The 9,513-nt window shown below is 36.5% G+C and overlaps 1 pseudogene; it reads left to right on the top strand.

Annotated features, from left to right (window-relative positions):
• The first annotated feature begins 9,451 nt into the window (after positions 1 to 9,451).
• LOC102495168 (eukaryotic translation initiation factor 3 subunit H pseudogene) overlaps positions 9,452 to 9,513 on the top strand; it is a 1,060-nt pseudogene continuing 998 nt past the window's right edge.

Genomic DNA, 9,513 nt, shown 5'->3' with positions numbered 1-9,513 from the left:
AGCCGGTATCTAGTACAAGCAGGTCTGCAGTACTAATGTGTGTGATGTTATCTTTTCTTTCTTTCTCCAACTATCTGACCATATGGGTCATTTAAGTCATCTTGGCAAATTTTCAAAGTGCTTGTTTTGAATTGATGGGCTTGAACAGTGGTAATTTGTTACACTGACACTTCTCCTTGCACACTTACAAAGAGATAGCTCTTTGCAGATTCACTGTCTTCCTCTTCTCTGAGGACCAGCTTTTTTTCCTTCATTATTTTTCAGATGAGATGAAAGGAATGGAAAAGTTTAGGGCTGAACTGAAGGTCAAAATTGATTGATTGGCTGAAAACTAGCCTTGGAAATACAGATTAGTTGGTAGATTGCTCTGAAAATGTTATTTCATACAGACAAACATACACACACACACACACACTCTCTCACACAAAATGTGTGCACCCCAGAAGATGAAGATTTCTAGGGCATTATTTTTTTTCTTTTAAGTGATATGTACAGTTTTATACTCCAGTAGTAGGAACTCTTCAGAATATGTATCTCTTTTTCAAAATCATCTTATTCAGTTGGCATAGTAAAGTATGTTAAAACATGGGGGCTGGCAGGTGGTGAGGTGGTTAAAGGTGCTGGATTCCCACATAGCCGACTGCGTGATCGACTACATGGGAGTCCAGTGATGTAACCATTATGCCATCTGCCGGTCCCAGCCACCATCTTTTCTTTGCTTAAAATTTTTTCTTCCTTTCACCTAGTTAGGCCATTAAGTTTTTTGTTTTTGTTTGTTTGTTTGTTTGTTTTAAGTTTCTTGCTTCTTCTAGTTTGCTCTTCATTTAGAATTTTTTTTGGAGAATTTTTTTTGCTATAGGGCGTGTGCGCTCACCAGAAAGACTGAGAGAGACAGAGAGATAGAAAGGGAGAAATCACCCCCCAGGGGGGATGGCCACGCCACAATCCCTTCTCCTCCATTCTCCTCTCAGGATGCACATGCGCCTGGCGTGAGTTTTAAGCCACCGGGTCCGGGACGCGAACCGTGGTCGACTGCGTGGGAGTCCAGTGACATAGCCATTACGCTAACTGCTGGTTCCCAGAAATCATTGTTTTGATGACCAAGTAAGATTATGAGAAATACATAGTTATAATAGCAAAAAAATTATATATGCACATATGTATATTTGTATAAAAGTATATATACATGCATGTATAATTTTATATGTGTATGTATAAAATTATATTTTATGTATGTGCATATAAATGATCTAAAATGTAGAGATATAAATTGTATATAATATAATTACATACAAATTATATATAGATATATAAATTATATATAATTTTATACACATATATGTATATGCATGTATGCATGTGTACATGTGCATCTATATATGTATATGTGTATAGTAATATGTAAAATAATATTTAAACAATATATAATATGTACAATATATAATACGTGTACTAAACCCATTCAGTGTAGTGTTTTTAAATAATATCAGGATGAAAAATTGTGAGTACAACTAAATTAATCGAAGAAGCAGCTCAGTCTAATTATCTCTGTGAGAAAAAGAAACAAAAAATGAATGAGGTTAATCTGATAGAAGCTGTAATCTGTAGCAATTTAGGATCTCAAGTAGAAAAATAAAGTATAGTCAATGTTGGCAAAAATCTAATTTTTGTTAGAAATCAGTATGAAAGTGATTATATGGGTCTAACAGTCTGATGTAATTTTGTGATGCAACTCTCATGTTGTAGTGCTTCAGTAACAGGTCAATCAACTTAAGGCGAAGCTCATCCTTGTCACTGAAAAAGATGATGATGACAGTCTAATATGGATCATCTGGGTAGGAGACCTCAACCTCCAGGCAACCAAGAGTGAAAGTGAACTTAGCTCAAATTGATTAGGATGTCAAGACTTTGTAATGACAAATGGAAATCTACCAAGCATACCATGGGGCAAAATATAATAATGGCCGTTTCTACTGCTAAATGTAGAGGATGTTTCTGGGTAAATAGGTGTCCTCATAATCTGGAAGATCCTTCATGCTCATATTTTAAACTCTGTTATCTTTCCTTGCCTAAAATATTTTGTGATCCTCACTGATAATTGTGAAAATGTGTAGACTTCCCAGAGCTCATGATTGAAAGGATTATTTGCCCAATAGTATAATATATATAATTAACACCTGCTCAGAGAGGAGCCAGCCTTGAATACATTTTTGAAATTTATAAATTCATGATATCTAAGCCGTGCTCTCTAGTTTGATAAGGCATGTGTGAGACATCTCTGCTCACTCCTTTTGTGCATTAATGCTCACATTTGTTCTACATGACATTGTATGTGATTCTTAGTAGTCTTGTTCTATTTGTTTTACTTGTCCATATTTCTCATCTCGATTTTTAAAGTTCTTGAATTCCATTGGTACATTTCCTACTTCTGAATGCCTTAATGTGACTGAGTCATAACAAAAAGAAAGGAAGGAAGAGATGGAAGAGAGAAAGTTGCTGCTGATCACAGGATATCAGTCAAAGCAAGGGGAGAAGGGAGGAGAGATGATCTTAAAAGGGACATTAACTTGAAGCTATGCGATCTCTTACATTTACCTCTGTTTTTTATCTAGGGTAGAACTGAGTTGACTTCTTTCTGGCAATGAATATGAGCTTGAAACTTTTAATATTCATTAAAAAGTATAAAGTAGGGCAGAGAACAAATTATCTCTGTCATAGGGTTAAAGTTCAGATCTGCCCATCAGGTCTGATTTTGTTGACTGCTTTCATCTTTTGGACTCTGATTCTTGTCTGGTTACTTAGATGTTTAATGACCTGTCTGCTTAAACTTATGGATCTCCTACTTAATGGAAAGTATAGTGCTAGTACCTCCGGACAGATTCTGTCACTCAAGTAACAGAAGCTGAAATGATCAACTGCACATTTTGAGTTAATTCATATGTAGAAATCCACTTGAGAAAGTGTGGTTGGGAAATTACCAATGTAGATATAGGGAGATGCCTTAATCCACTATTGCATTGCTAACAGAAATACTGAGACTGGGTAATTCATAAAAAAATAGAATTTTATTTGAGTCATGATTTTAGTGGCTAAGAAAGTCCACAGGTACAGGGCTGGCATCAGGCTAGCCTACATCTCAACATGGTTGACAGAGCAGAGAGAATGGTGGATATATACAGAGAGCAACCTAGGAGCAGCCATCTTCCAGTTATAACAACCTACTCTCAGGATAACTAACCTCTATTCACAAGAGCTAGAACTCGCTCTGTCTCTTGCAAGACAGAAGTAATTCATTCATGAGGCTGATGCTTCCACTCACTAGGCCCTGCCCCTCCCAATACCATTGCTCTATGGACCAAATTCTAAAACATGAACTCTGGGAGACAGACTGTAGGGGGATAGCATGATTACAATAATATTTATTTTTAGGATTGGTATGACTATTAAAAGAATCTACACATAGTGTTTGGTACATGATAATAAGAATGTAAAATACTACTTTATTTTTGATCATTTTTTCTCCTGAAAAAATCCAAAGATCAGATACAATTTAAGTGTGCATGTATGTGCATGCACAAACACACACACACACACATACACACACACAATTTTGCAGATCTATTCCCTTTCCTGCATTTGTATGACTAAAAGTGTCTTTAATGACCAGTGCCCTGATCTTTAAACGCTGCTGGTCACGTGGACAGACTTTTTGAGAAATTGCCTCTTATATCATTTAGGTTGTATGTCTACTGGCTAATAGTGCAGTTATTTTCTATAAAGGTTGTATCAATATCACAATGACTGAGTACCAAGTAGCTCATAGTTTTCTCTTTTCATCAATTATTCAGTGAAATCTCAGTCTTGGTAATGTAGAACAAATGAATGAAGTAGTCTTGAAATGGATGAGCTACAACATGACAAATCTCATCGATCAGAGCTGATGTTCCAAGAAACCATTTTTGATAATTCAGTGGTGAGTTTTCATATTGAAAACTGAGCAAAGAGAGAGCACAATAGATGGTCAAAATGGAGCTTTCTATCTGTAACTTATGACTATTGTTACTTAAATGGTCTATATATTATACCAACCTGTTATATGTCCATGGCATCTAATGCAAAGAAGGTGTCATAGAAATAATTTAAAGCCTATTGTATGGATGATGAAGTGCCTTCTGTGCACAGTCTTTCCAACTTGCAGATTGAACCAGTCTTTCAAAGCCAAGGTTTCTATTCAGTCATCCCAAGTAGAGGCCAATATGTTTCAGTTAGGTAAATTTCATATTCCCTTTAGAACACTGGTGAGGATAATAATCAAGGCCTATTGGGTCAATTTTGGAATATTAATTACCTTGTGACTATGTTCCTTAACTTGCAAACATTTTTCTCCAATCCTAGATGTTCAGAGAAAAAAACATTTTTTTAGTTGGTGTGGTTTTATCATAATGTCAAGGTAGAAATATTCTCAGAATACTGCTTGCATTAAAGAATAAGCAAAATGAGAATTGCCTAGCTGTCTTCCTACCTTTCCAATCCAGGATATAATTCTGATAGAAATGCCCCGGGAAAATTTAATGTAGAGTGAAATGGTCACTCTCCTTTATCTTGAAAGATTAGGCATCTGGGCTATCCCCCTAACTATCCTTACCTCCTTTAATGATCTGTAGTTCTACTGTACACAAATTTTTCAAAACCTTCTTCAACCTTTTATGTTTTTAATGCGCACCATATGTTCATTCCCTGTTGTATAAACTAAAAAAGCAACTATATATTATGGTGACTAAACAAGTAACTTTATGTACAAGGAGGAACTATAATCAGCACCTTATGTTACACTCTGTGGACTCTATTTGTATGGTCTAAAGGATGTAGACATCTGCCAGTTAGCAGTGATTTTGATTAGTGTAGACAACTGAGTCAGACAGTATATCTAAATCCATCCTACCCTTTGCAGACAGGGAGTAAAAGGAGATTGAAGATTGTTCCTGAAGCATATAGCATAGGGCTGAGTTTATCCCAAGAATAGAAATTGCAAGACCCGCAGATGGAATAATAGTTACATAGCTGGACTCTCACATAGTTGACTGCAGTTCAAGTCCCAGACCCAGTAGCTTAAAATTCACACTGGGCACTTGCGCATGTTTGCCCAAAATCCCAAAGGAAGAATGGAGGAGAAGAAATTGTGGTGTGGTCATCCCTCCTGGGGGGTTATTTCTTGCTTTCTGTCTCTTAGTCTCTCTGGTGAGCACATGTGTTCTCTAGGGACCAGTTGACGGGGTAATAAGTATGTCGCTGGACTCCCAAGTAGTTGGGTGCATATCTGTGTGTGCCCAAAATCTCAAGAGGAGATTGGAGGAGAAATAGTGGTATGACCATTCCCCCCACCCCGAAGGGGGTGATTTCTCACTTTCTGTCTCTCTGTCTCTCTCTGTCTCTCTGGCAAGCGCATGCACCCTATAGCAAAAATTTCTCTCAAAGAAAGAACATGTCTCTCTCTCTCTTAAAAAATGAATAGGAATTACAAAAGAGTTAATGAATAACAAAGGACAGAAGCAATGTGCTCATTTTGGTACTGGAGCAAATGTGTACTTGGGCAATACCAACAGAGATAAAAGAGGAATTGGGTTTCAAGGTCACGTGGAGAAACAGTGATGACAACCTTTGGAGCTAGGGAGAGTGAGATAGGTTGAAAATAATTTTCATAAGAGAATAACCTAGGTATTCCCTTAGAAGCCTGAACCTTGCCTTTGCATTCTGGCATCTGTTGAACATATTTATAAGTAGGTATTATTTGAGAAACTAAGTAAAATATAACTGTCATTAAATAGAACCTACGTTTAACTATATTTCTTTTAAATTCCTTCACTAAAATGCTTTTTAAAACTACATCTCACTTTTTACATAAAGGATGTATGTGTTTTTTTATAGAGAGATAGTATAATCCTAATGTTTATTATCAACCTAAATATCTTCTTAGGAAAATACATTTTTAAGAGTAAAATTCATGTCAACTCTACCTTTTGGCAGTAGAATAGTTTCTATGAAGTTTAAAACTTCTTATCTCCCCCTGATGACCTCTGATAATCGGTATATACATGTTTCTGTGAAATCAAGCAGATTCTATAGTCTTACTTCATCAGGGGTTCACTACCAGGAAAAAGAGGCACACATGCAAAGGACCAGTGGTACTTATTCTATGAAGGGACTTCTTTTCAAGCTGGGGCATGGTTAGGGAATCAGTGGGGTTTGGGCAGTGATACATTTAGATAGGGTCATCCTTTATACTCATTCTTTCACTTTCAGGAATGCTGTATTTTCCTGAAAGGTCTATATAAGTTGGAAATTTTCTTCTTTACTGGGTACCCTCTTCCTTATTAAGGAAGAAGTGACCAAAATGTGTTTGTCCTAGCAAGAAGGCTTATGTCTAATATAGTTTGCCTCACATATGCTGCTGGTCCCAGCTCCAACACTGCTTATACTATAAACAGTATTAATAAAAATTGCATAATTCATTGGGACTCCCACAGAGTAAACAACAGACTGAGACTCGGGAAACCTATCTAACTGTAGTGGTGCCAGCTATGCCTCCAAATGGTTGTGTGAATGTATTTTATCACTTCACTTTTCTAGGGATCAATTTTCTTGTTTCTAATACGGGGAATGAAAACATTGGTCCAGATTACTAACTTCCTAGGTGATGCGTTTATATGTGTAGTTATGTGTATATTTTCTCAGTATATTATTTATTCAAGTAACAGTTTACATAGAACTCTCATATTTAGAACAGAATAAAATAGAACTGTTATGAAACTACCTCTGTTTCATGAAACCTGTCCCAACCATGTGTTAACCCTTAGTTTTATTGGAACACACTCTAAAAATTATTAGTCAGAATTTAAGGCTCCTCATCACCCTTCATGATCTCTTGACTTTACCATGTTGAGTCAACAGGTCCAGATGATCCAATCAATGTAAAGCTTATCTTTAGTCAGGATGTGAGAAACCATTGACTTATTATATTTAAGAATGTCTAACACAGGAGAGATTCATCCTAAGTATTTATTGTTTACCACAATTAATACTCAGTGTCAGATGTGGTGAATTAATTGTTGAAACCATATTTATAAAATGATCAGAGCTCTATGTTTAATCAGTCACACACTATGCTAGAAATGAAGTTGTCCCATTAAGAAGGGGCATCAAGAAATAAAGTCTTTCAGGGAGGAAAGCAGCTGGAAAAGTTACTAAATTACTGGTGTATGTGTATGTGTATAAAATGTGGTCATGGAGATGTTTGAAGGTTTTATTGCAGTGAGTTTGCAGTGACTGCATTACTTATAAGTGGCAGCACTATATGTGTATGTGTATAAAATGTGGTCATGGAGATGTTTGAAGGTTTTATTGCAGTGAGTTTGCAGTGACTGCATTACTTATAAGTGGCAGCACTAGGCGTGAGTTATGCTGGTCTTCCCAAGTAAGTGGCAATAAAAACTTTATAGCACCCCACACCATCACCACGTATTTTATTTAAACCACTTATTTTCTTTGGATTTTGTCTCTTTTAATCTGTCTCCATTTTTTTTCTCACTTATGTTACTCAGCGTAGAAATATGGCCTCTTTGGAGTGGGTGGGGCCAAGAGCATTTGAAAAGGACAGGGTAAAAGGGTGGGGCCAAGAGCATTTGAAAAGTTCAGGGTAAAATTAATTTATGTTTTAGTTAGAAATTTATGCATTGTTATGGGAAGCCTATAGTATATTTGCTGGTGGTTGTGGTAAAGTATGGATTAGAAAGGATAAATGATAAACCACAATTTATAAGCACAAATGGGGAAAGCAACTGAAACACTGAAATGGGAATGAAACAATTAAGGTAGTGTTGACTGTTTTCACTATCTTTGCTACATCCGTGTGCTCTTACTATTGAATTGGTGAATGTACACAAGTCAGCCCTCTGGCATAGAAAATAGTTTTGGCTGTGCATCAAGATTTAACTACTGTTGGACTATGACCTTCACTAGAGCAGGTATCTTTTACAGTAGGTCACTACTGTATTTCTAGTGCCTAGAAAACTACTTGGCACATATAAAGGTCTTGGGATTCTTTTGAATGAATGACTAAATGAATACAATTCTTATCTTCAAAGGAGGAATGCATATTTTTAGCCTCCATTGCTGAGCAAGAGAAGAGTTATATCCAACATTTCCTTGAATCCTTACCCAGTGCCTTCTGAACCTGTTAACCTGAAAAACATTGAAGTCAGAAAAATAGAGAGGCAAGACATTTAAGGGACATAGAAATCGTGGATGGTCTGTTGATGATAACGTGTACGGTATCTTTAACTGGACTGGTGTGCAGTGTATTCAAGCTGGGAAAACTCATTTTACAAGTTGTGGTAATATACAGCCATTGAATGTATAAAATAAATTTTAAAATTAAATAATAATATTTAAAAATTGAGGTCAGCAACTCAGGATACATGGCAGACTTGAGTCCATATACTAATAAAAATATACCAGAATATATTATGCCTGGGAACTAGGCATGTACATTTGGGTGGACTAGGTACTTTAGGACAAGTCCAGTTTCCATGATAGAATAAAATGTAGCTGAGTACCCTGATAGTTTCTTAAAAGGTACGTAAGTGGGGTCCAGCAGATAGCATAGTGGTTACATTGCTGGTCTAGCACATGGCCAACTGCAATCTGAGTCCCAGACCTGGTGTGCTGGGTTTATATGTGTGTGTGCCCAAGATCTCAAGAGGAGAATGGAGTTTTTTTTTGCCCAAGATCTCAAGAGGAGAATGGAGAAGAAGGGATTGTAGCATGGTCATCCCCCCAGGAGGTGATTTCTCACTTTCCCTCTTACGGTCTCTGTCTCTAGTGAGCATATGCGCTCTACGGCAAAAAACCTCTTAAAACAATAACAAACCCAAAAAAGGTAATGAGTAGCACTTCAGGAAGACTGTAACTATCAGCCAAGGCAACCTCAGTGGGAACAAAAACCACACAGACAAACAGACACCAGCAACAATGAAAACTTTGCAATAGAGGGGAAATAGTTTCTGTCTGACAGTTATGAAATCATTTCTTTTCAATGAACTATTTATGAGAACTACTGTATGTACAGCAGCATTTTTAATCAGCACAGGCACCATCCTAAATTCTCTGGACATTTCCTTTTTTTCATATTGGACTTTTATATACTTAGTTTCATCTCAGTTTCTGATTTCCACATAACACTTTCTCTGATGTTTAATGTTTGTGCTCTTCTTCTTGCTTCTCTAAATGTTTCCAACTTTTCATTTGTGTATTTATAATATTTATTAATTATTTACTAACATTTATAAATGTTTACTGATATTTAGTAATAAATAAGACTAATACTCAGTAATAAATATTACTAGGTACTTAGACTATAGTATTAAAAATGACAGACATAGGTCTGTCTGGAAAGATGGCATCCTGCAAGAAAGGCACTGGCTCTGCTGCTACTTCTTTAAGCTCCACCAATGTCAC

This window comes from Tupaia chinensis, unplaced genomic scaffold (assembly GCF_000334495.1).
Source record: "Tupaia chinensis unplaced genomic scaffold, TupChi_1.0 Scaffold144058_1, whole genome shotgun sequence".
Lineage (NCBI taxonomy): Eukaryota > Metazoa > Chordata > Mammalia > Scandentia > Tupaiidae > Tupaia > Tupaia belangeri.
Note: the sequence above shows the minus strand (reverse complement) of the source record. Positions and strands in the feature narration are given on the sequence as shown.